The 22516-nt window shown below is 40.0% G+C and overlaps 1 protein-coding gene and 1 pseudogene across 1 annotated transcript in view; both read left to right on the forward strand.

Moving 5' to 3' along the window:
- Positions 1-22516, forward strand: part of NABP1 (nucleic acid binding protein 1) — a 258111-nt gene that overhangs the window by 20635 nt on the left and 214960 nt on the right. The window lies entirely within an intron of this gene.
- On the forward strand, positions 20165-20872 carry LOC130021149 (non-POU domain-containing octamer-binding protein-like; annotated as a pseudogene).

The raw sequence follows: 22516 nt of genomic DNA on the forward strand, positions 1-22516 counted from the left end.
CAAGGAGGGCCTGGCTGGAAGTGAGCTAGAAGGGAGCTGCAGAAGGGACTGGAGACAGGGCACTTGTAGAAAGAGGTGGGTTCGGAGAGGGGGTGCCATATGCCAGTCAAAGGAACAAAGACCTAGCCGATAGATGGTTGTGGCTTTTGTTAAAAGACCTGCTTGGAAAACAGGTTTTGATTTCTCTCTCAAACAGGACACCGTTGTCTAAAGGCCATTGGAAAAGAGGAGAGCTCACTAAGGGCTGATAAGGCTCGCCCCGACAGGCCTCAAAAGACCCGATGCAGTGTCTGTGGTTTAGAACAGAGCAATAGTGGCTCAGGGATGCGCTTACTCATCCCTTGGACTGGGGCTTTTATCATCTCCTCCTCTCCCTCTTCCTCTTTCTCCACTACCATTCTTTTAATTATTTATTTATTATTGTATGTGTGTGTGTGTGTGTTTTCTTGGCCAGACCTGGTGGTGCTCAGGGCTTACTCCTGGATCTGTGCTCAGGGGTTCACTTCTGGCAGGGCCGGGTGGGGAGACCATGTGTGCTGCTGGGGATCAAACCAGGCTTGGCTGGAAGACAAGCACTTTACTACCTTTCAGGCCCCACTTTGTGCTTTTTTTTTTAAATGGAATCACCCATAGGCATTTACACCTTCAAATATTTGCCAGATTATTTTTAGACACTATTTTATTTCAGAGAATTGAAAACCAACACCTTTTCAAATAATGACTAAACCTAAATTGCCTTTGGAAATTTCAATAAATCCTTGAACGTTACAGTTTTAATTCCCCCACCCCCAACCCATTTCCCTCAAATTAAGCATGAATCTATCTCCCTCTTGTGGATTTAATCTTTTCTCTTGATTGTTCAGAATTTAGTTCAGTGAGTTAAATATGTTGAGGACTTTTTGTTGCCTTTTCCCTCTTTGCATTATAAAAAGAAGCATTGTTATAATTCTCAAAATGTTTATTTTTTAAATTGAGTAAGTATTTTGAAATAAACATGTACTCAACAGACTGCCAAAATTTTGCCTGTAAAATATACTACTTCAAGACTTAGCACTACTTTAAACATATTAATTCTTTAGTACTATTAGACCAGACTTTTTTATTTTCTGGTTAAGGAGGGAATAGAAAACCGTCAAAATAATCTTTGCCTAATCTCTGCCTAATGCCTCCAAAGTCGAACTCCAAAGTTCTCTGAAGCAGGGTAGCAACAGGGACAGAATAAAATACTCGGTATCTCTTGATCATTTGCTTCGCATCAAGCATTAAGCCAAGTGTTTCCCTTTGAATTATATGATTTACTTTTGGCAATGAAACTGTTAGTCTAATTTTACCAGGAAACTTAAAACAGTTAAGTACTTGCTTGAGATCATACAATCAGTTGCTGAAATTTAAACAGGATTAATATCAATGATTCCTAACAGATACTGAGGAAGAAGAATAACATACACACATGATATTACTGTCCCCAGTTTCAGTCTTCATAGGATATGCTGAGTGATATGTAAATAAGCCATAAGTTTGCTATTGTCAAATATTGGTTTCAAATATTTTGAAGTATGGTAATTTTGGAATGTTGGTTGATATATTTTATAGTTGGTTGCAGGGTTAAATTAAACATTAAGACATGCAATGCTTGTGATTACTGATAGGTAGCACTCCCACTATAAGAAGAGACTTGGAATTTAGGTGGCAGGAAACGGAAATGGTTGACTTCGTGTCATTATTGCTCCATTAAATACTTTTAGTCACACCCACCTCATTGATGGTGTGACACAAATATTACAAACCAGCATGAACATGACATAACAAAGCTGCATTGCTGATCTGGAAGCCCCTGAGGCCATACAGCAAGAAAGGCTGGGGTAACTGGGGCTCTTTGGAAACAACTCAGTCTTTTAAATAGTCACTATGGCATCTTTGTTGATTTTCTATAACATGTCATTCTGCTATTTTGAACCGAATTTAGGTCTGCATAGAAGAGACAGAATAAATTGACCCTGTCTGTAGCCCCATGAAATTGTGGAATCTCCGGTTGCCTTGGAATTTCTTCTCTCAAGTTTGGCAAGAGCCCCGTGGAGCCAGCTCTGTGGTGTGACTAATCTATCACCTCGGCAGCACCCTTTCCTGCCTGATACCATGTGGGATAAGGGAGAGAAAGGCAGCAGGCCCAGCAGTTCAGTTTCTGAATAGAAACAGCTGTTACTCATTGTCAGGTTGGGAACATAAACACACAGCAAATCCAGAGTGGCTGGTGAATGAGGTCAGGCATCTCTAAGCGTGAAGATAAAAATGAGAGCCCCTAATGATAACAGCTCACACTGATTTCATGTAAATGTGTTCAAATGTGGTTTCGGTATTAGTTAGTGGGCTTGGGTACAGAGTAACAGGATGAGTTAGGTACAAGAAGCCAAAATCCCAAACTCATTTGGTAAAATAAGGGAGCCCCGTTTCTTTTCCTTCTTAAAATGCAGAGGCAGGATCACAGTTGAATGATTGGGGGTAAAATGAAATTATCGAGTTTCTTTTATGTTTTCACTCTGTCAAATTTTATGCTGTCAAATTCATCTAGTCTACTGAGTTTATTGTCACAAGATGGTTGCTGTAGCTCTTGGTGTTATATGCAGACACAAGAATGTCTAGGTAGAAGATTTTTTTTGTATTTTTTTTTTAATTTTTAAGATTAAAGGAAAAACTTTTAAGATCCTTGAGTAGATAGATTTTTTCAGAGCATAACAATGGAGTGGATTGCATGCCAATGCTTAAATCAATCTCTGGTGAGAAAAAATTATACCACCACGATCAGCTTAAACCAACAAGATTGATCCCTGAGTAAAAAAAAAAAAAAAAAAAAAAAAACAGATGGTCTCTGGAATAAATAAGGGTTTTGTTATTATGAAAAAAATAGTGGGAGTGGAATAGGGGAGACAGAGGAAAATGACTAGTGTGTTAACAGCCAAAAGTATTTGCTACATCTGGTTTGAAACATGTAAATATGTGTACATATGTTTTCTTTTTTTGAAGACCATTATAAAAGAAGGGTCCTATTTATAGTCCAGGCTCCATATCAAACATTTGGAATGTAACCTGGCAGAAATAACCAAACTTCACACCTTTAGGAACTCTGAGTGTAGCAGCTCCTGGGACAGAAAAAGAGACAGAGAGAGAGAGAGAGAGAGAGAGAGAGAGAGAGAGAGAGAGAGAGAGAGACAAAGACAGAGACAGAGAGACAGAGACAGACAGACAGAGACAGACAGACAGAGAGAAAAAGAAGCCTTCTGACTCCAAATCTGTTACATTAAGGAATGACACAGAATAAACAGGGTTTATTCACATTGTGTGTCAGTATAACAAGGGGCATTTCATAAGCAAGTGTTGCCAATAGTTCCCAGACCCTATAGAGAGAAGAAAGCCTGTGAAAATTTTATCTCACAATGTATGTGAAGATGTTTTAAATAAGGTTTTCAGATTATGAAGTTAATTTAATATGATAAAGTTAATATTCATCATACTATCTATGAACCAGTCCAGGTGTGTGTGTGTGTGTGTGTGTGTGTGTGTGTGTGAGAGAGAGAGAGAGAGAGAGAGAGAATGGGGAGTGGAGAGGGGTGTTGATAGAAAGAAATTGCAGTTGTTTAGGGAAAGTGCTTAATAAGTTTCATACACAGAAAATGAGGCTCCAGGGCATATTTGGAAGGAAACAGCAAGGATATTGTAAAATTGCCTTGCATGTGGAATGAACAGGAGTGTAGTTAGTGAAGGAGAAGTGATAGGAGAGAGGGGAAATGAGAAGTGAAAAGGGCAGCAAGGGAGGAAGATACAGCCTGAATGAGAAACATGAAATTTCCAGGGTAGGGTGATCAAAAGACTCTGACAAAGGATGCCTAAGACTTCATTGGAACTCTGGTCATTTGGTCACTCTAGTTCTATTATTGTCATGCTTATTGAGATGCCGCATATGGGTGTCTAGGGGAAATGAAAAAGGCTGGATTCCATAGCTGGATCTGTAAAGAAAGAGAGATGGACAAATGCCATCATGGTGATATTTGTAGATTAGCTAAAGTTAAGCAGGAAAAACTCAGCACAAGTACTGGAAATAGAAACACCGAAATGCACAGAGAATGGTCTCATACCACCACTGGGCTTTTGAATATCAATGGCATTTTTACTGAAATCGTTAAGGCAAGATGGTGTCAACTAACATAAGGGTTGCATTGATATAATGAAAGACAACTGATGCAGACACTGGACATAGTTGTATGAACAATTTTATCTTCCCATATGTGCAATAAGAATTTTCATATTTTGAAAAATAGATTCTACCTAAATCTGAATTTTCAAAAAATTTACTGTGACTATACTATTGCCATAAATAAAACACATGAAAGTGTTTATAGGTTCACTATTTCAAATTGCAGTAGAATATATTTGTTGGGTTTTTATGAATTCATTTCAGTAGATTTGGGCAAGTATTTAATTTTAACTGTGTACTTCTACACAACTAAATGCTGAAATACTCTAGGACTTGCCCTCTTGAATTTCAAATAGGAAAATTGTACACAATGTGCCAAACACTCAAAATAGATATACTGTGTTGAATTTAATTGGTGTGGGAAGTTAAAAAAGATTTGTGTGGTTGTTTCTCTTCTTCAAAATACCACCCCCTCCCAATCCCAATCCTTCTGCTTTATTTTTCAATTTTGGACTAGTAAAGACAGAAGTTAAGATTTGACCTTATGCCATGAGAAGAGTTTTCTTTCTTTTTTCTTTTTTTTTTTAATTTTTTTAGTGGATATAGATTTTTTTCCAGCAGATACAAACACTTATTTTTAATGCAAAATTATCAATCTTGAGTATCAGTTGCCAATATAAATTTATGTACATGTGGTAACAGAAACCAAAGCATGATTGAGAACTGATTCAAAGCGTTTAAGACTGCTGTTTTCCTTTTCCTCTTTAGATGACCCCTCTTCTCTGATTCTCATGATTTTAAGTAATGATTTTTTTTTTAATCCCTGAGGTTTAAGGATTTTTCCTTAGGATTATAAAAATCACGTACGGATCACTGACATCAAATTTATGTCTGCCTATTAACTTAAGAGGCCAATAAAATTGTGCTTATAAAATCTAAGGAAATATTAATGCCATGTCTAGGCATGGAACATTCTTCTCAAATGAATGCTGTCACCAAATCTCCTGCCTGTAGTCCAGAAATCTCCAAGTCAGGTCCCATAGTTCATAGGATATCCAGGAATCCTGTGGAAACTAATTGGTATAAAATTTTTTCACAATAGTCATATATGTGTATGACTATTTATTAAACATGAATCAGTGATATTATAATTTGTAGAAAATAATTATGAAGTAGCACTTATTTCTAGAAATTGTAATCAGTGAGCTAATCAAAAGATGACTGTTATTGGAGCTGGAGTGATAGTATAGCTGGTAAGATACTTGCTATGCTTATGGCCAACCTGGATTAGAGTCCTGGTACCCCAGATGGTCCCCTGATCCCACCAGGAGTAATTCTTGACCTCACAGCCATGATGAACCCCTGAGCACTCTAGGATGTGGCCTAAAAACAAACAAACAAAAACAACTATTATTATGTTTGTCTACTAATTTATTTTTATCTTTCTTAGAAGATTTGTGTAATTACAGCCACACAGAGGAAAAATGATAACAATCTAAAAGGCCAATAGTAAAAGGCTGATTAATAAAAGACAATATTTTATAATCAGAGTATTAGAAAACCATTACAAATCATGCTGTAGAATAAAATATTGAAAGACAAAATATTATCAGAATATCATTATGTAAAAAAGTCAGGGTATAACAAGTATAACCTTACACCATCATATAACAATATTATATAGAACATTATCTGTTTATCTCTGGACAATAAAATTACTTTTTGTTTTTGTTCTCATTTTGTAAATGTTCTTCAGTAGTAAGAGAAAATTTAAATGGATTTTTAAGCATCTTCTTATTAAAGAGCTGGCTCCCTAAGTAAATCAGTGTTGATGATCCGTAACCTTTTCAAGCCACTAGAAATGCAAAGTTGGTTAATATTTTGGGGTGTGAAACAATGCCAGCAGCCCTCTCCCTCACCCCGTCATCTGTGCCTTTTCTGCTAATGATGTGACTTGATGCCTTTCCCTATAACTTGGGGACGAAGTGCAGCTGGGCACTGCTTTCTCGGGAATAAAGACCTTCCCTAAGGGTCATGAGAAGATGGGGAGTCATTTAAAAGGCACATTGAGGGAATATACCCATCTTTTTCCTCTAAACAAAAATGTCTGTGCTACGGGTATGTGTGGCAGAGACAAGTCTAGTGTTTTCGGTAAGAGAACATTGTAATGAAAGCCGAGTGCTGCTCTGGGCTATGACGGGCTATTACTGCTCTTTATGCAGAGCTGCAGATGGACAGAATTATGTTGCCTTAATAATGAGACTCTTAAGTGCCAGCTGTCATACAGCATGGCAGCCCTCCACAGGAACAAAGCCCTCATTAGATGGTTTGCTGGGGATAATTTGCCGGCTCTCCCTGTCTTTCTAGCAACTGACAACTCAGCCCCTCCTTCACTTCCCCAGACCTCCAGTGGACACCCTTAATCACTGAAAGAGAAGTCTGTGGATGTGATCGGATGGTAATTTTTTTAATACTACATGTCTTCATATTATTTTTATGCCCCGTTTCAAAAGTTTTTAAATGAGGTTGGTAGCTAACATCCCATGCTATCATTCATTCCGTGGCAAAATAATAATTGCTAATTTTCTTCTTCAGAGAACCAGAGCTTTATCAGGAATAACATTATGCAAATGACTATGCAAATGTCAACCAGAGGAATATCTGGGAAAAAAAAAGTTCAGATAAAACCTTTAGAACACATCCAAACTTGGCTGAGAAAAATAATTGAACATTTTAAACTATAAGGTCACCATGGTAGCAAAGGGAATTTATTACTAAGAAGAACTTTACAAGAAAGCTCTGCACTCAAAATAAAAGAGGTAGGGCAGACGTTATTATTTATTCTAGCTTAATTTATATATGATACTAGGGTCATCTTGTCGACTGTTAAGTCTCCTTGGGGGTGAGTTTCTCTATCCTTTATATGATCTAATAGTCCAGAATACTTAATGCTCAGCCTACTGGCATTAAGAATTAATCCTTTCATTTTCTCCACTATTTTCTTATCAGTATTTTAAACATCATATTGAATACTAGTGGAAGAAATTACATGAAAATGCAGAGAAAAATGCTCAGTTCTTTTAAGTGTAACTTTTGGTATACTGATAAAGAAAATACCCCTTCAAAAACTTTACCTTTTCCCCCACAATAGTCACCCTTTAGAGCATGGGGGACAAGAATCTGATTAAGAAAAAGGATGAACTTGAAGCTTTATTTCACCATGTGATGTAAGTACATTTTTAATGAGTAAAGCGTAAAAGTTGGTTGTTTTTATTTTTGGTAATTTTGTGGTTATTAATAAGCCCGAGGTTTATTTTTGTTCTTAAAAAATTATTTGAATTTAAAAGACCCTTGATTTAAAATCTTCTGTATGTAAATCTAAATCCATGTTTGAACTAAAGTTTAAAAAGCATAGATATTGGTGCCAAAGAGATAGTGCAAAGGAGCAAGGTGTTTGCCTTGCAGACATCAATTCTGGTTTGATCCCCAGAACGGCATATGTCCCCCAGGCACCGCATGTATCTCCCAGACTCCTTCAGCACTGCTGGAAGTGACGCCTGAGCACAGAGCTAGAAGTAAGCACTGTGCGCCACTGAGTGTAGCCCCAGACAAAATATCAGCGTTCGGCTCTGAAATATCTGTCCTGCCTGGCCTGAAATTCTCACTGGAAAGGCCCTCTCCAAGAAGAAATCTGTTTCCTGACTGTGCTAGTGTTAAGGGTGGGTGGACCCCTGATTTTGCATTAAGGGATGTTCACAGGGAATGCAGATCCCTCCATCCCACACAAACACTCCCTCCTCAGAATCATGCTATGCTTGTTGATGCCTAGGAGTTTCTTTTGCAATAGACTCAGCACCCCAAAGTTTTTGCATTCAGCTTTGAAAACATAAAAGAGTTCAAGAAATTTTGTTGTCTTATGAAAGTCCCTCTACTAATTAGACAATGGAGAGCAGTTTTACAATGAGCAAGTAGGTGGGTAGGGAAAGGTGAATGGTAAGGAGAGCTTCAAAATGTAGAGGAAATGGATGAACAAGAAAGAAAATAGTCACTCTGTGAACTAACAATTTCATCCAAAGCCAGATATACACTGAGGTTTTTGGAGTAACAGAGATTTATGACCAAGTGTCAAGGTTTTGGAGTCTAATAGACCTAGGGAGGAACCCAAATATTGCTTGCATCAATGACCATCTTTGAACTACTGTTACTCCTTTGCAAACTGGATAGAAAAGTAGAGTTGTGATGTTCATTACAAGAGGCTGGATCTCAAAGTAAATCAACATGATAAGGGTGTGTGTGGTGCTGGGTGCTGAACTGCCAATTGTTTCAGACAGATATATTGGGGGTTCTGGTGAGGAGCTTACCAGAAATAATGAAGTTTAGCATTGCCCAGTTCTAAAATAGTGCAGAGGTATAAAGACCACATTCCATTGAGTTGCAAATCCTGAGCTCTTTGGAGACGCAAAAACTGAGGTGCCACCGAGAAGGGTGGACCCTTCAGAAAAGGAGAAGCTACAGGAAAGTTTAAAGATCCTGATAAGAATTTGAAAGGACCATCAAAGTCCAAGCCTTTTCCCAAGCACAGAGTACCTTTTAAAAAATATTTTTTATTTAGTGATCATGAAATATTTTTTATTTAGTGATTCTTCTGTGATGTCCTGTGTTCTTTGATGTGAGAGAGGAGAGGCAACCCTGGTTTGGAGAATTAGTTTTATACCAGCAGCTTTATGTGTTATCTGGGCTGGAGCGATAGCACAGCGGTAGGGCATTTGCCTTGTGTGCAACCAGCCTGGCCGAGCCGGGTTCAATTCCTCTGCCCCTCTCAGAAAGCCCAGCAAGCTACCGAGAGTATCTCGCCCATGCGGCAAAGCCTGGCAAGCTACCCGTGATGTATTTGATGTGCCAAACACAGTAACAATAAATCTCAAAGTGGAGATGTTACTGGGCCTGCTCGAGCAAATCAATGAACAACGGGAGGACAGACAGACAGATCATGAAATTACCAAGTTATTCATGATTGAATCTTATACAGTGTTCCAACACTGATCCATACACCAGTGTTCACTTCCCTTCACGTCTCTGGTGGAGGAAAGCGTTCAAGCAGGAGGAGGAGGTGGTACTGAAAGGTGTTCAGTGTTATGTATGAAATCTGATTACCCAATTATGTTTATGTGTGCAGAGAACCCCAGGACTGGACAGTTTGAAGGAATTGTATCTAATCTTCTCTGAAAAGCCATATGCTTTTCTCTGTTTTGGAGAAACCTAGGTTCTGTCTCCAGTGTGAATCAATCTCTCTCTCTCTCTCTCTCTCTCTCTCTCTCTCTCTCTTTCTCTGTCTCTGTCTCTCACTCTCTCTCTCCTCACATCTCTGAATTTTTGTCAATAAAAATTATTTTGGGAGCCAGAGGAAGTACTACAGGTAAGGTGCTTGCCGGAGTTCAATCCCTGGCACTTCATCTGTTTCCCTGAGCCCATCAGGAAGGATCCTTGAGTACAAAGCCTAGACTTGGAGTGGTCCTTAAGCTTTGAGCACTGCTGGGTGTCACCCCCACACCGAAATAAATAAAATTAATTAAATTGAACTTAAAAAGATAAAATAGGACCCATCTGTTTTACTATTTCACCTTCTCCTGAAATTCTTTCCTGTGAGGGACTGCAGTGAAACCAGAGCACCTGTGCTGAGGTGAGACTTGACTTTCCTTATCACTTTTCACTTGTCATCCAGTTGATTGTCGAGTTGCTCGAGTGGGCACCAGTAACGTCTCCATTCATCTGTCTTGTGCTAGTGTAGCTCAATGGCATCTGCTCGCTCCAGGAACATGAAGAGCCTCAAACCGTTTGCTCTGGCTTTTGGCGAAGAAGTCTGACTATCTCATAGGTGGGCGGCCACACATACTTTTGACTTCCCGTGGAATCCAGTCAGTAAAAGCTCTAGTCCAGCAGTCGTCTCTAAATTGCATTATGTGTCTGGCCCCTCTGATTTTCGATGACTTGGCAAACAAGACAGTGTCCCTAATTCTTGATCGTTGATGCACATCAGAACTCCAGATTTCTTCTCTCACTTGAGTGAAATTTGATATCCCAAGCATAGCTCCTGTTTTCCTAAGGCTCAGGTCTCTGAGGCCTATGTTAGTGCAGGAAGAATGGTGGAGTTGAAAAGATGTGCCTGGAGCCGAAAATTCTTCGTCCTCTTAACAACTTCTTCAACACTCTCGAAAACGTTCCACACCACTCTCTTCCTCCTGCACAGTTCTGGTGCCAAGTCGTTCTTTATGTTGAGTTCTCTGACTTTCCCACGAAGAGCAATTCCTCACTCCAGCCTGAGCCCACGGCTCTGGGAAAACTCTGGCCGTGGGAACCAGCTCCCGCTCTGTACAGAACAATTAGGCAGGAGGTATGACTCGATAACTGCTACGTGGATTGGTGGGATACACGTCTCTGCACTGTGTAGGTTCTCAGAGCAGACTCTCCAGTCCTGACCCACACCAGCCCTTTCCCTGAGTGACCCAGGTGGGTTGAACAGACGGTTGGAAGCACTGCTTTCTTGAGGTCACTACCCTTGCTCCCCACTTTACCATGTCGCCTACAACACAGCCATCACATCTCAGTCCACCATTGATTCCTTATGTCATTTGGCAGGCTGTTTATTCTGTCTATTCCGAGGTCTCTCAGTCTCCTCAGAGGCCACTTGTGTTACTATGTACTTCAAAGGGTACTTGAGAGAAGGGTGTTAGAATTAAATGTGATAAGATCAGGGCTGGAGAGAGAGTAGTTTTAAGGTGCTTGCCTTGCATACAATTGATTCCAATTTGATCCACCCCCCCCCAACAAATATGGTCCTCTGAGCACTGCCATGAGTGATCCTTGAGCACAGAGCCATGCATAAGCCCTGAGCACCACTAGGTGTGGCTCCAAAGCCAAAGAATGAAAAAAAAAAAAAGAAGATGGGGGTCTAGAATTGGTAATTGTGTCTAACATATAATATGCCATTTGGTGTTAGCTCTCAGCATTAATTCATACACAAAGCAGCTGGCACCTGGTGATAAAGTGATAGCTACTATTAATAGTAATAATCACTGGCTTCAAGACAGGGTCTATTGCCTAAGGCCTCTTGCACCATCCTGAATGAATCTTTATGCTTTGCTTTTAGCTATCATAATAGCACAATTCAGTGTATTTGCGATAGCATCAGGTTAGGAGAGTGATTACTATGCAGTGGTTGATGCGAGCAGGTATAATTGAGCAGAGAAGCATGTGAGTGCTAGGTGAAGGTGTGTGGGTGTAGGGGATGGCCTCATGGGTCGGCTCCCTCCCTTCCTCCAGGCCCATAGGGAGAGCCAGGCAGCTGTGTCAACAGCAATGCAGTAGCCACTTAAAGCCCATCTCTGAGAAGCTAATGCAGACACTTAAAAATACTTTTTTTTTAATCTAAAAATATTTTTGTTTGCGTAAAAGTCTCACAAATCCCAGATTCTGCTGTTTACCTCTTGAGTTGAACTACCCTACGGCTACTTCTTTTTCAGGGCTGGGAACAGCTGCAATACACAACACACACACACACACACACACACACACACACACACACACACACATGTTTATCTCCTCTAACCAACATGGTGGTATTGTCTTTTGTTCTCAAAAGTCACAAACTTTGAATCTGTGCCCAGTTAATTCATTATCTGGTTGCTTCATGAACCCTGTGATCTCTATAGGAAACTGAAGAACACAGAGTTGTTTAACCCGAGCATCCTGCTATATGTAACATAGTTAGATGGAAATTGTGGGGAGGGCAATATGGTACCCACAGGAGAGAGCAGAAAAAGGAATGAAGGAGGAGGAAAGGAAGTGGAAAGGGGAGAGGAAGATCTCATGTTGTATCTTCCCCGAGGAAAATATGACACTAGTGGTCCTTTGAGGGAACCGAAGCTGGGCTCTCATGTGGGAGAAATCTCTGGTGCGAACATTTCAAGCTGGGCTGCCATGGGTTTGCTTACTTGGTTTTGTAAGGTTGAAATGACTGTTATACTGTGTCTATTCCACTGGGGGCTTTAAAACATCTCCCAAATAGCATTAATGACCAGAGATCCTTAAGGAAACAGGTAAACTCCTTGCAGAGTTCAAGCTAAGGCTGGAGTGGCTAGAAATAAAATACCTATAGCATGATGGCAGGTCTCAATCTTTTGATTCTCTAGCTATTGATTTGCTGGAAGTGGAATTGGGGCTCTATCTGTAAGCTGCCCAAGCACTGTTCCAATAACAGTTTTCTTTTATTGGAACAGCCTGTCTGCTAGTTCATGGAATGCACACAAACAGCCAGCACCTATGTGCATGCACAGCATAAGGAAGCCACAAGAAATTTTTCTGGTGGAGTTCATGCCCAATTCAATCAGCCTAATCAGTGGCTGAATAAATAGCAGTACTCCTACATTAAAAAAAAGAAATAAAGAAAAATTTTTCTGAATATGTACAACATAAAGGTGCAAGAATTGTTTCCAAAAGAGAGATATGGTTAGAATCAGTCTTTACCTCCTCCTTCTATCACAGAAAATTGACACCAAAGTTTTGTTTCAGGACCTGGATAAGTAGAACTTCTACAGCATGAGACAAAAGACAGATAGAAGGCTGAGAGACATCTTATTGAGAAGAAATCTAAGGAACCACAAGTTAGCTTAAGCATTAGAGCACATTCTTTGCATGAGGAAATTCCACTCTTAATCCCTGCACAATGTGGTCTCCAGAGCACCTCTCCTGTGAATCTGGTGGTCCCCAGGTCAAAGCAGTAGTATAGCACTGAGCTGCAATATTAAACCATCAAGTCTACTTAACTGAACTACACACCACGGGAGTGACTTCTGGACCTCCCAGACCTTCGAGGTGAGGAGCCCCACCTCTCATTCCAGAAAAAGAATTAAAGGAAAGGAAACCACAATGCAGCAAAAAGCTAGAATCTAGAAAAGATTTCTAAGGTACAGAATGTGGCTCTTGGAATGAGTAGTAAGTAGTTTGTCCTAAACACCTGCATGCTATTCTTATAGCACTAGAATGAGAGGCAAATATGTATAGGGTACAAATTTGGGTCAGATTTGCCAGCAGATGCTATCATTGTGATCGCCTACAAACTTGCTTATAGCATAGATGGGTACCATATTGGAACACACCTTTATACTAATTGTCACTGAAGGCAAATCCCTAAGGAGGGCTCTATCCAGCCATAGCAAGTGGCTGACCTAGCTGGGGATAGAGAGACCTGACCTAGCTGGGATTAGAAAGACAATCATAAAGAAGGCTTACTTCTGGAGCAATATTAGAGTGCGTCAGGGCACTAGCCTTTCATGTGGCGAACCCAGGGTTCAATGTCCAAGCATCCCATATGGTTCCCCGAGCCCAGCCAGGATTAATTCCTGAGTGAAGAGCCAGAGGTGAGCCCTGCACACGGCTGGGTGTGACCAAAAAACAAACAAATAAGGGAAGGCTTACTTCTGCAGACAGACCTCACCCGTTACATTGGTAGGAATGTCAACTGGTTCAACTCTTTGGAAAACAATATGGAAATCTATCAAAAACTAAGACCTAAGCTTCCATATGACACAACAACTACACTTCTTGGCATTTAACTGAAGGCATTTAATAAGGTCCCAAGGACCTTATTTCAAAAAGACATTTGTGCTCCTAAGTTCATTGTAGCACTATTCACAATAGACAAGATCTGGAAAAAATACACATGTCCAATGACCCAGATGACTATATAAAGAAATTGGGTATATATACACAATGGAATACTATTCAGTAACAAGAAAAGATGAAATCATGCATCTTGCCACTATGTGGATATAACCAGAGGGTATTATGTCCAATGAAGTAAGTCAGAAGAAGAGGAACTGATAAAGAATTCTTTCTCATGAGGGATATAAAGAAACATAGTAAGGAAATAACAGCCAACAATAGTTCTACTGGCTAAAGGCAATAGAACCTGAGAGTTTCTCTAAAGAACTAAGGTTACTAAGGGGTAGGAGATGTGATGGGAAGGGACATTGGAACATTGATGTGGGGAAGAGGACACTCTGCTGGTGGGTGTGGTGGTATTAGATCATTGCCACTACTAGTTCCTATAATAAATGCTAAGTGAACCTCTAAAAGAGAAAATATGCCCCAGTTGGAAATGGCATGATAACTTTAAAAAACATAAAATATCAGAAAGAATAAGATAATTCTAACTCAAAGAGCAAATATCCAAAAATGGTTGCTTTATATGTTTAGCTTTGGATATTTTTTAAAATTTAATTTTATTTTTATAAAGTTCACAATATTTGATTAAATTTAATATTTGAGCACCAATCCCATTACATCTTCCCACCATCATATTCCAAATGTTTCCATCCCAAACCCCAAACCCTGCCCCAAAAGCAGAACTAAAATAATTTATTTCGTATTTCTTGCTGGAGCGATAGCACAGCGGGTAGGGCGTTCGCCTTACAAGCGGCCAACATGGCCGACCCGAGTTCGATTCCTCCGCCCCTCTCGGAGAGCCCGGCAAGCTACCGAGAGTATTCGATATGCCAGACACAGTAACAACAAAGTCTCCAATGGAGACGTTACTGGGCCCGCTCGAGCAAATCGACGATCAACGGGAGGGCCTTTACCTTTACCTTTACCTTGTTGTGAATAATGCACTAAAAATGATCAAAAAAAAAGTTTCTTAGAGAAAAGTGTGTGAAGATTGTTGTATTTCACCCAGGAGCCATTAAGCCATTCTACAAGAGATTAGTGACATGTTAAAGATTGAGCCTTGTGCGAATATATATATATAGAGAGAGAGAGAGATAGATAGATAGATAGATAGATAGATAGATAGATAGATAGATAGATAGATCTGTACTAATACAATTCCCCATAAGATTGGTTGCCTTCTACTTTAAACCCCATTAAATGTGGTGTGCTACTTTTGTTTTATTAGTGTGTAAAGTATGAGATGTCAGTCGCCTTGGTTCAGCCATACATTCACTCATGGGTGAAAGTCATTCAAGTGTGTGGAGAGCGTCCATGGGCATGACAGCAGTTGAGTTCTGGAGGTTTTCAGCTGGCCAGGATGGGGAGAGGACCTCACCCGCCCCCCTCCTGATTGCCCCAAATGAAATAGCCTAGTGCAGGGTCTGGAGGCATGTCGTCCTGTGCTCTCTACCCTATATATCTTCTTAAAGAAAAGTGAATAAGAGAAGATGAAGAACAGAGACTAATTGTATTATCACCAGGATTTACATAGAATATTAGCAATAAATCATTTTATATTCACAATTTTATTAAATGTCCGTAATATGAAACTGTCAAAAGGTGCAAAGTAGCAGAATGGATCAACAAGTGAAATCCAACCTTCAATTTACATTTACATAAGAACAGCTTAAAGTCCAGTGATAAACTTAGGTTCAAAGAAAAAACTGGAAAACAATCAAAGAGGCAAATAGTAATCAAAATTGGCAGAGATAACCATTCTTGCATCAGATAAAATGAACTTTTATGTTTGCTGAAGCATTATTCATAATAGCAAGATCTGGAAACAACCCCACTTCCTAAGAACAGATAACTGGATAGAGACACAGAGGTACATATGTACAATAAAATGCTATTCAGCTACAGAAAAATCAAAATCCTGCAACTCACTGACATGTTGTTGCAGAGGTACCAACTAGAGAGTATCATGCTGAATGAAATGAATAAGAGGGAGTGAGATAACTATAGAATGACCTTCCTCATATGTGGAATGTAGAAAACATGTTAAGGGAATTAGAAAACAAAACAATCAGCTAATGGTAATAGAGTCCAAGAGTTGGTCTATGGAACTGAGTTTGCAGAAGTGACCAGGGGAATGGGAGAGGACTGTGCTCGTGAATGGAGGGATTTTAACACTCTGCTGGTGGGTGAAAGGGTAGAATAGTGCATGTCTGAAACAGTGCTATTGAATAGTATTGCGAATCACAGTACTTATATCAAGCATTTTTAGAAAGTAGACTTCAAGCTGGAAAAGATAACAAGAGACAAGGATGTGCAGTATATAATGATTAAGGGGATCAATTTTTTATGAAGTTTAAAAACTGATTAACTTATAAAAACCAAATTAAAGAACATCAGAAACTATAGAGCAACCGTTACCAGGCTTGGAAAGAGACATATATTAGCAACATAATAGTTAAGAAAACTGTAACACTTCAAATAGAACAACCAAAGAAGGCATTTAAAAATCTTCATTTAAACAATAGGTTTAAACGTAGAAATGAACAAAGTAGTCTTCATAGACATTTATAGCAATCTCCTCCCACAATGGGAAAATCTATATTCTTCTGAAATTGCAAGGATTATTCCCAAAGATGTTCTCTCAAGATCATCCTCAAAATCACATTCTGGTATACAAAACAAGAATCAATAAATTAATGAAGACTGAAATCATATCAAATGTCATTTCAAACCATAATTCGTAAAACTAGAAATCAACAGCAAAAAAGAACGCTGAAAAAAAATAAAATATATGGAAACTCAATAACATGCTACTTAAAGGAAGTCAAAGGGGAAAAAAATTTCTGAAAAAAAAAAGAAAATAAAGACATGAACTATCAGAACATAAGAAACACAGTAAAGATTCACAATATCCAGAATCTGGAAACAACCCGAGTGACTAAAAACAAACAAATGAATAAAGAAACTATGACACATCTATACAATGGAATGCTATGCAGTAGTTAGGAAAAATGAAGTCATGAAATTTCCTTATAAATGAATGGACATGGAAAGTATCATGCTGAGTGAAATAAGTCAAAGGAGATGGATAAATATAGAATGACTGCATTTATTTTTTGGTATGCAAAACATGGTTGAAGACTAATATCCAAGGCCAGGGAAAACAAGGGCTAGGAGGACTAGTCAATGGTTTGAATCTTTCACAAGTGTCTGTGGAGTAGAGGGTAGGTAAGATATAAAAGGGACCAGTATGACAATAGTAGCTGGAAATGATCATCCTGAACAAGAACTGAGTGTTCAAAGTGAGTAAAGGGATATACATGACAACCTTTTAGTATCTGTGTTGCAAATCACAATGCCCAAAAGGGGGGGGGGGGAGAGAGAGAGAGAGAGAGAGAGAGAGAGAGAGAAGGAAAATGCCTGCCATAGATACAGGTTGGGAGAGAGAGTTGGGGGGTGGTAGGAGAGAAACCAGAAACATTGGTGCTGGGTAAATGTACACTGGTGGAGGGATGGATATTGGAATACTGTATGACTGAAACATGATCATGAACAGCTTTGTAAGAATCTATCTCACAGCGATGCAATTATAAAAAAAAGAAAGAAACAAAGTAAAGGTGTTGCTAGGAAGGAAGCTTATTGCTTCCTTATACAGGTTTATATTATAGAAAGGAAGAAACAGCTCAAATGAACAGTATTACCTTACACCTAAGAGAACTAGGCCCTCCCGTTGATCGTCGATTTGCTCGAGCGGGCCCAGTAACGTCTCCATTGGAGACTTTGTTGTTACTGTGTCTGGCACATCGAATACTCTCGGTAGCTTGCCGGGCTCTCCGAGAAGGGCGGAGGAATCGAACTCGGGTCGGCCATGTTGGCCGCTTGTAAGGCGAACGCCCTACCCACTGTGCTATCGCTCCAGCCCAAGAGAACTAGAATAAAAAAGAATATGTGAAGCCTAAAGTCAAATGGATTAGAAAGAAATAATGATAACTGCAATGAAAGCATATGACATAGAACTTTAAAAAACTAATACAAAAGATCAATTGAACAAAGATCAGTTTCTTTTAAAGGGTAAGCAAAATCGACAAACCCTTATCAGGGTTAACAGAGAACAAAGAGAGAAAACTTTAGTAATAATTAGAATCAGCAATTAAAGGACAACTGCTATAACCAGTGGCCCAGGAAAGCAAAGGTTAGTAAGAAACTACCACAAGCAATTCTAAATTGGAGAACTTAAATGAACAAATTTCTAGACTCATACAGCCCCCTAAAACTGACTCGGGAGGAAAATACAAAACCTGTACAAACCTGTTAGAAGCACTGAAAGTAAACAGCAAACAAAGGTGTCCCTTAGACAAAAGCCAGTACTGACTGGTTTCACAGAGAACTGGTAAAACTTTCACAGATGCTTATTACTGATCCTTCTCAAGTTCTTCTTTAAAAAATGATGAAAAAGGAATTCTTTCAAGTATTCTTTTTTAGTTTTTTTTTTTGTTGTTGTTCATTTGTTTGTTTGGGGACTATACATAACAGTATTCAGGGCCACTCTTGGCTCTGTGCTCTAGGATCACTGCTGGCAAGCTCAGAAGACTATGTGAGGTGCCAGGGATTAAACCCAGGTCAGCCATGTGCAAGGTACATTCCCTACCTGCTATACTATCACTCCAGCCCAGCTTCCAAACACTTTTTTTTTTTTAAGTGAAAATGCCCTTTTTTATTTTTTTTTTCTGTTTTTTTTTTGTTTTTTTGTGTTTTTTTTTTATTTTTTTTCCCCCTTTATTTTATTTTATTTTTTTTAAAGTTGTAGATTTACAATTTTTTGTGCTTTGGTTTCAATTATACAATGATCAGATACCCATCCCTCCACCAGTGCCCATTTTCCACCACCATGGATAATATCCCTCCCACCCCCATCCCCCCATCCCCCCGTCTCTGTGGCAGGGCAATCCCCTGTGTTCTCTCTCTCCTTTTGGGTGTTGTGGTCTGCAAAAGAGGCATTGAGTGGCAAACATGTTCAGTCCATAGTCTACTTTCGACATGCATCTCCCCTCCTGGGAGGATCCTCCAAACATCCTTTATTTGGTGCTCCCTTCTCTATCTGAATAGCCCTTTCCTCTAGGATACCCGGCTGGCCTCTAAGTTATGGAGTAATCCTCCTGGTGCTGATCTCAGCTATTCTTGGGTATTAATCTCATACTTTGTTACTTTATATCCCCCAGATGAATGCAAACACTTTTTATGAGGCCAACATTATCCTGACATCAAAGGCAGACAGTAGATGTGGAGTTCCTCAACAAAATTGTAGCAAATCATATAGAATATTCGAGGACTAGGGAGCTCTCAGGGCTGGAGCACACCTGGACATGCAGAATGTCCTGGGAGCCCATCCCTGGCACTGTCTGACCTCCCGAGCAATGCCATTGCAGACCTTGTAGCCCCAGCAAAGCAAAGTAAGAATGACTAGTAAACTCTAAGTTGAATAACATGCTAAAATGATCACATGTCATAAACAAATGGGACTTATTCCAGGAATGCAAGTATGGTTCACTTTATGCAAATCAATTATTGAACAGAAGAAAAGGTTTAAAAATGATAAAAAATCGTAACAGCTAAGGAAAAATGAAAATATCTTATCAATAGATTCAGGGAAACTTTTGACAGGTTTCAATGTCCTTTTACGATAAAATTTGCCCACAAAATGAGATAAAAAGGAGCTTAGCTCAAAGCAATTAAGGCCATTTCTGACACATTCATAGCCAATTCCATACTTACTGGTGAAAAGTTAAAGATTTTCCCACTGATATCAGGCACAGGACAAACATATCCGCACTCACTACTATTATTCAACATGGTATATTTATTGGGCATCCTAGCTAGAGCAATTAGGGAAGAAAAGAAGAGGAAAGGAATCTCTGCTGGAAAAGAGGTAAAACTAGTACTACTTGCAGAGGGCATGATAATAATATACATAGAAAAATCCTAAATACCCCACAAAAATGAAAACAATTGGATTTAGAAACAATGATGTGCTAGGCTATAAAATTAATACACAAGAAATTACTGCATGAGGGCTGGAGTTATAGCACAGTGGGTAGGGAGTTTGCCTTGCATGCTGCCGACCCGGGTTCAATTCCCAGCATCCCATATGGTCCCTTGAGCACCGCCAGGAATGATTCCTGAGTGCAGAACCATGAGTGACCCCTGAGTATTGCCAGGTGTGACCGAAAAAGCAAAAAAAAAAAAAATTACTGCATGAAACTTCTCCATTACTCTGAGGAGATAGCAGTTGATGGAGGAGTGCAAAAATGCAGCAATAAAACCCTTAAGTTAAATAAACAAAGCCATGTTCTGAAGAACCGACAGCAGCTTCACCACCAGCAGTAGCGTCCACTGCCATGGATACTTGCAAAATAGGCAGCAAACCAGCAGCTAAAATGAAAACGTGACTGTTGACCTAAAGAGTTTCAGGAAACCAGAAGAGAAGAGATTCATCCAGTGGTATCCAGCAATGTCTGGGCAATCTTCCTGCTGCCCACACTGAGGTGGAAATGAGGGGATTATTTTGGAAATGCTGGAAGGCTAAGTGAAAGTCTTCATTCATAACGATAAGGGCTTTGGCTTTATCTGCTTGGATGCATGACTCTGGCCGAGATTGCCAAATTGGAGCTGGACAACACGCCATTCCAGGGAAAGCAGTTGCACGTGTGTGCCTTGTTTGTCATGGAATATCCCTTAGAGCCTCAAACCTTTCTCAATTTGTGTGTAATAAACTGCTGGAGGAAGCCTTTTCTGTGTTCGGCCAGCTGGAGAGGGATGTGGCCACATTGTGAACCAAGGCCCTCCTTCCTCGGAAAAGACATTGTTAAATTCTCAGGGAAACCAGCAGCTTGGAAAGCTTTGGACAGATGTAGTGAAGGTTCCTTCCTGCTGACCCACATTTCTGAGTTCTGTGACTGTTGAGTCGTGAACTAGTTAGATGATGAAGAGAATGCCCAAACACGCTGGTTATTAAAAATCAGCAGGTTCAGAAGAATGAGAACGGCCCCCAGCTTCACATATTCTGGCTCTGTGGAGTATGATGATGCCAGAAGCTGGTAGGTGCTCACTGAGAGGGAGAAGTAGCTGCATGACCAAGGGGATTGCATCATTAAGGAAGTTTGTGAGGCTAGAAATGAATTGGTGGTTGCTTGTCTTGAGCACCAGGTCGTGATAATGAGGCAGTATTTGATGAAGCATCCTCTAAGAGGATGAAGAGCTGTGTAAACATGACGTTGCAAAAATGAAAGCAATTGGAACTCGGGCAGGAGAAGCAGAGGTACCGTGAGAAAAAGATGAGGAGATGCAGAGACACCAGGAAGAAAGGATGTTGGCCACAGCAGGAAGGGTTCAGAGGAACCTTTAGTTAGGTTCACTTGAATGAATGGGCCAGATGACTCTGGGAGGAGTTTTGGGCACAAACAACAGAGCCACCATGCCCCCTGCTCCTGTGCCAGCTGGTTCTCCAGTTCCACCAGCACCTGTCACTATGATGCCAGATGGAGACTTGGGATTGACCCCACCAATAACTGTACACTTCCACCAAGTTGCTTCAATGGAAGGAATTGGGGTAAAAAAGGCAGGAACACTCTTACATCTGTCTTTGCAGTTCCTGGAGTGGAATTTGCTCTAAACAAATATCATGGATACGAAATAAAACTGCAGAGTCTAATTTTTCAAAACCTTAAATGAAGACCTTTTGTGGACTAACTTGACTTCTAATTTGGAAAAGTATTAGGGATTTCTCCTAATACTCAGATCTTCCCTGCTAGGGGAAGTATGCTGGAGGCAAAGGGTAAAAGAGGGAAAATAGTTATAAATCAGTTCTGTGTGGCATGTTGTTCACTTCTCTGTGGTACATCCCTGTGATTGTTGAACCTAAGGGGCAATCATGACAAAATGAATCCATTTTGTTAAATTTAATTTTATTTATTCGATATGCCAAACACAGTAACAACAAAGTCTCCAATGGAGACGTTACTGGACCCGCTCGAGCAAATCGACGATCAACGGGAGGGCCTTTACCTTTACCTTTTTATTATTTATTTATTTAAGCTCCCCGTAGCATATTCAATATGCCAAAAACAGTAACAACAAGTCACACAATGGAGATGTTACCGGTGCCTGCTCAAGCAAATTGATGAACAACGGGAGGACAGTGCTTCTACAGTGCTATTTATTTATTTATTTTGCATTTTGGGCCACACCCAGTGTTGCACAGGGGTTACTCCTGGCTCATGAACTCAGGAATTACTCCTGGTGGTGCTCAGGGGACCATGTGGGATGCTGGGAATCGAATGTGGGTCGGCCATGTGCAAGGCAAACACCTCACCTGCTGTGCTATTGCTCCAGTCACCAAATTCAGTTTTAGAATAAAAACATTTTGTTTGTCTACTCTATGCTGTTCACTTACTCATTATATCCTGCAATCCCAGAGTCACTGCCACATGCATACCACTAAACCAAACATCCTGCATGACCTTAGCCCCGCTGTTCCATTCTTTCCCATATGGGAATTCTTGCAAAGGTTCACAGGAGTCACAGTCAACATGACAACGGTTCTGTTGT

This window comes from Sorex fumeus, unplaced genomic scaffold (genome assembly GCF_029834395.1).
Source record: "Sorex fumeus unplaced genomic scaffold, SorFum_2.1 ptg000014l, whole genome shotgun sequence".
NCBI classification, from domain to species: domain Eukaryota; kingdom Metazoa; phylum Chordata; class Mammalia; order Eulipotyphla; family Soricidae; genus Sorex; species Sorex fumeus.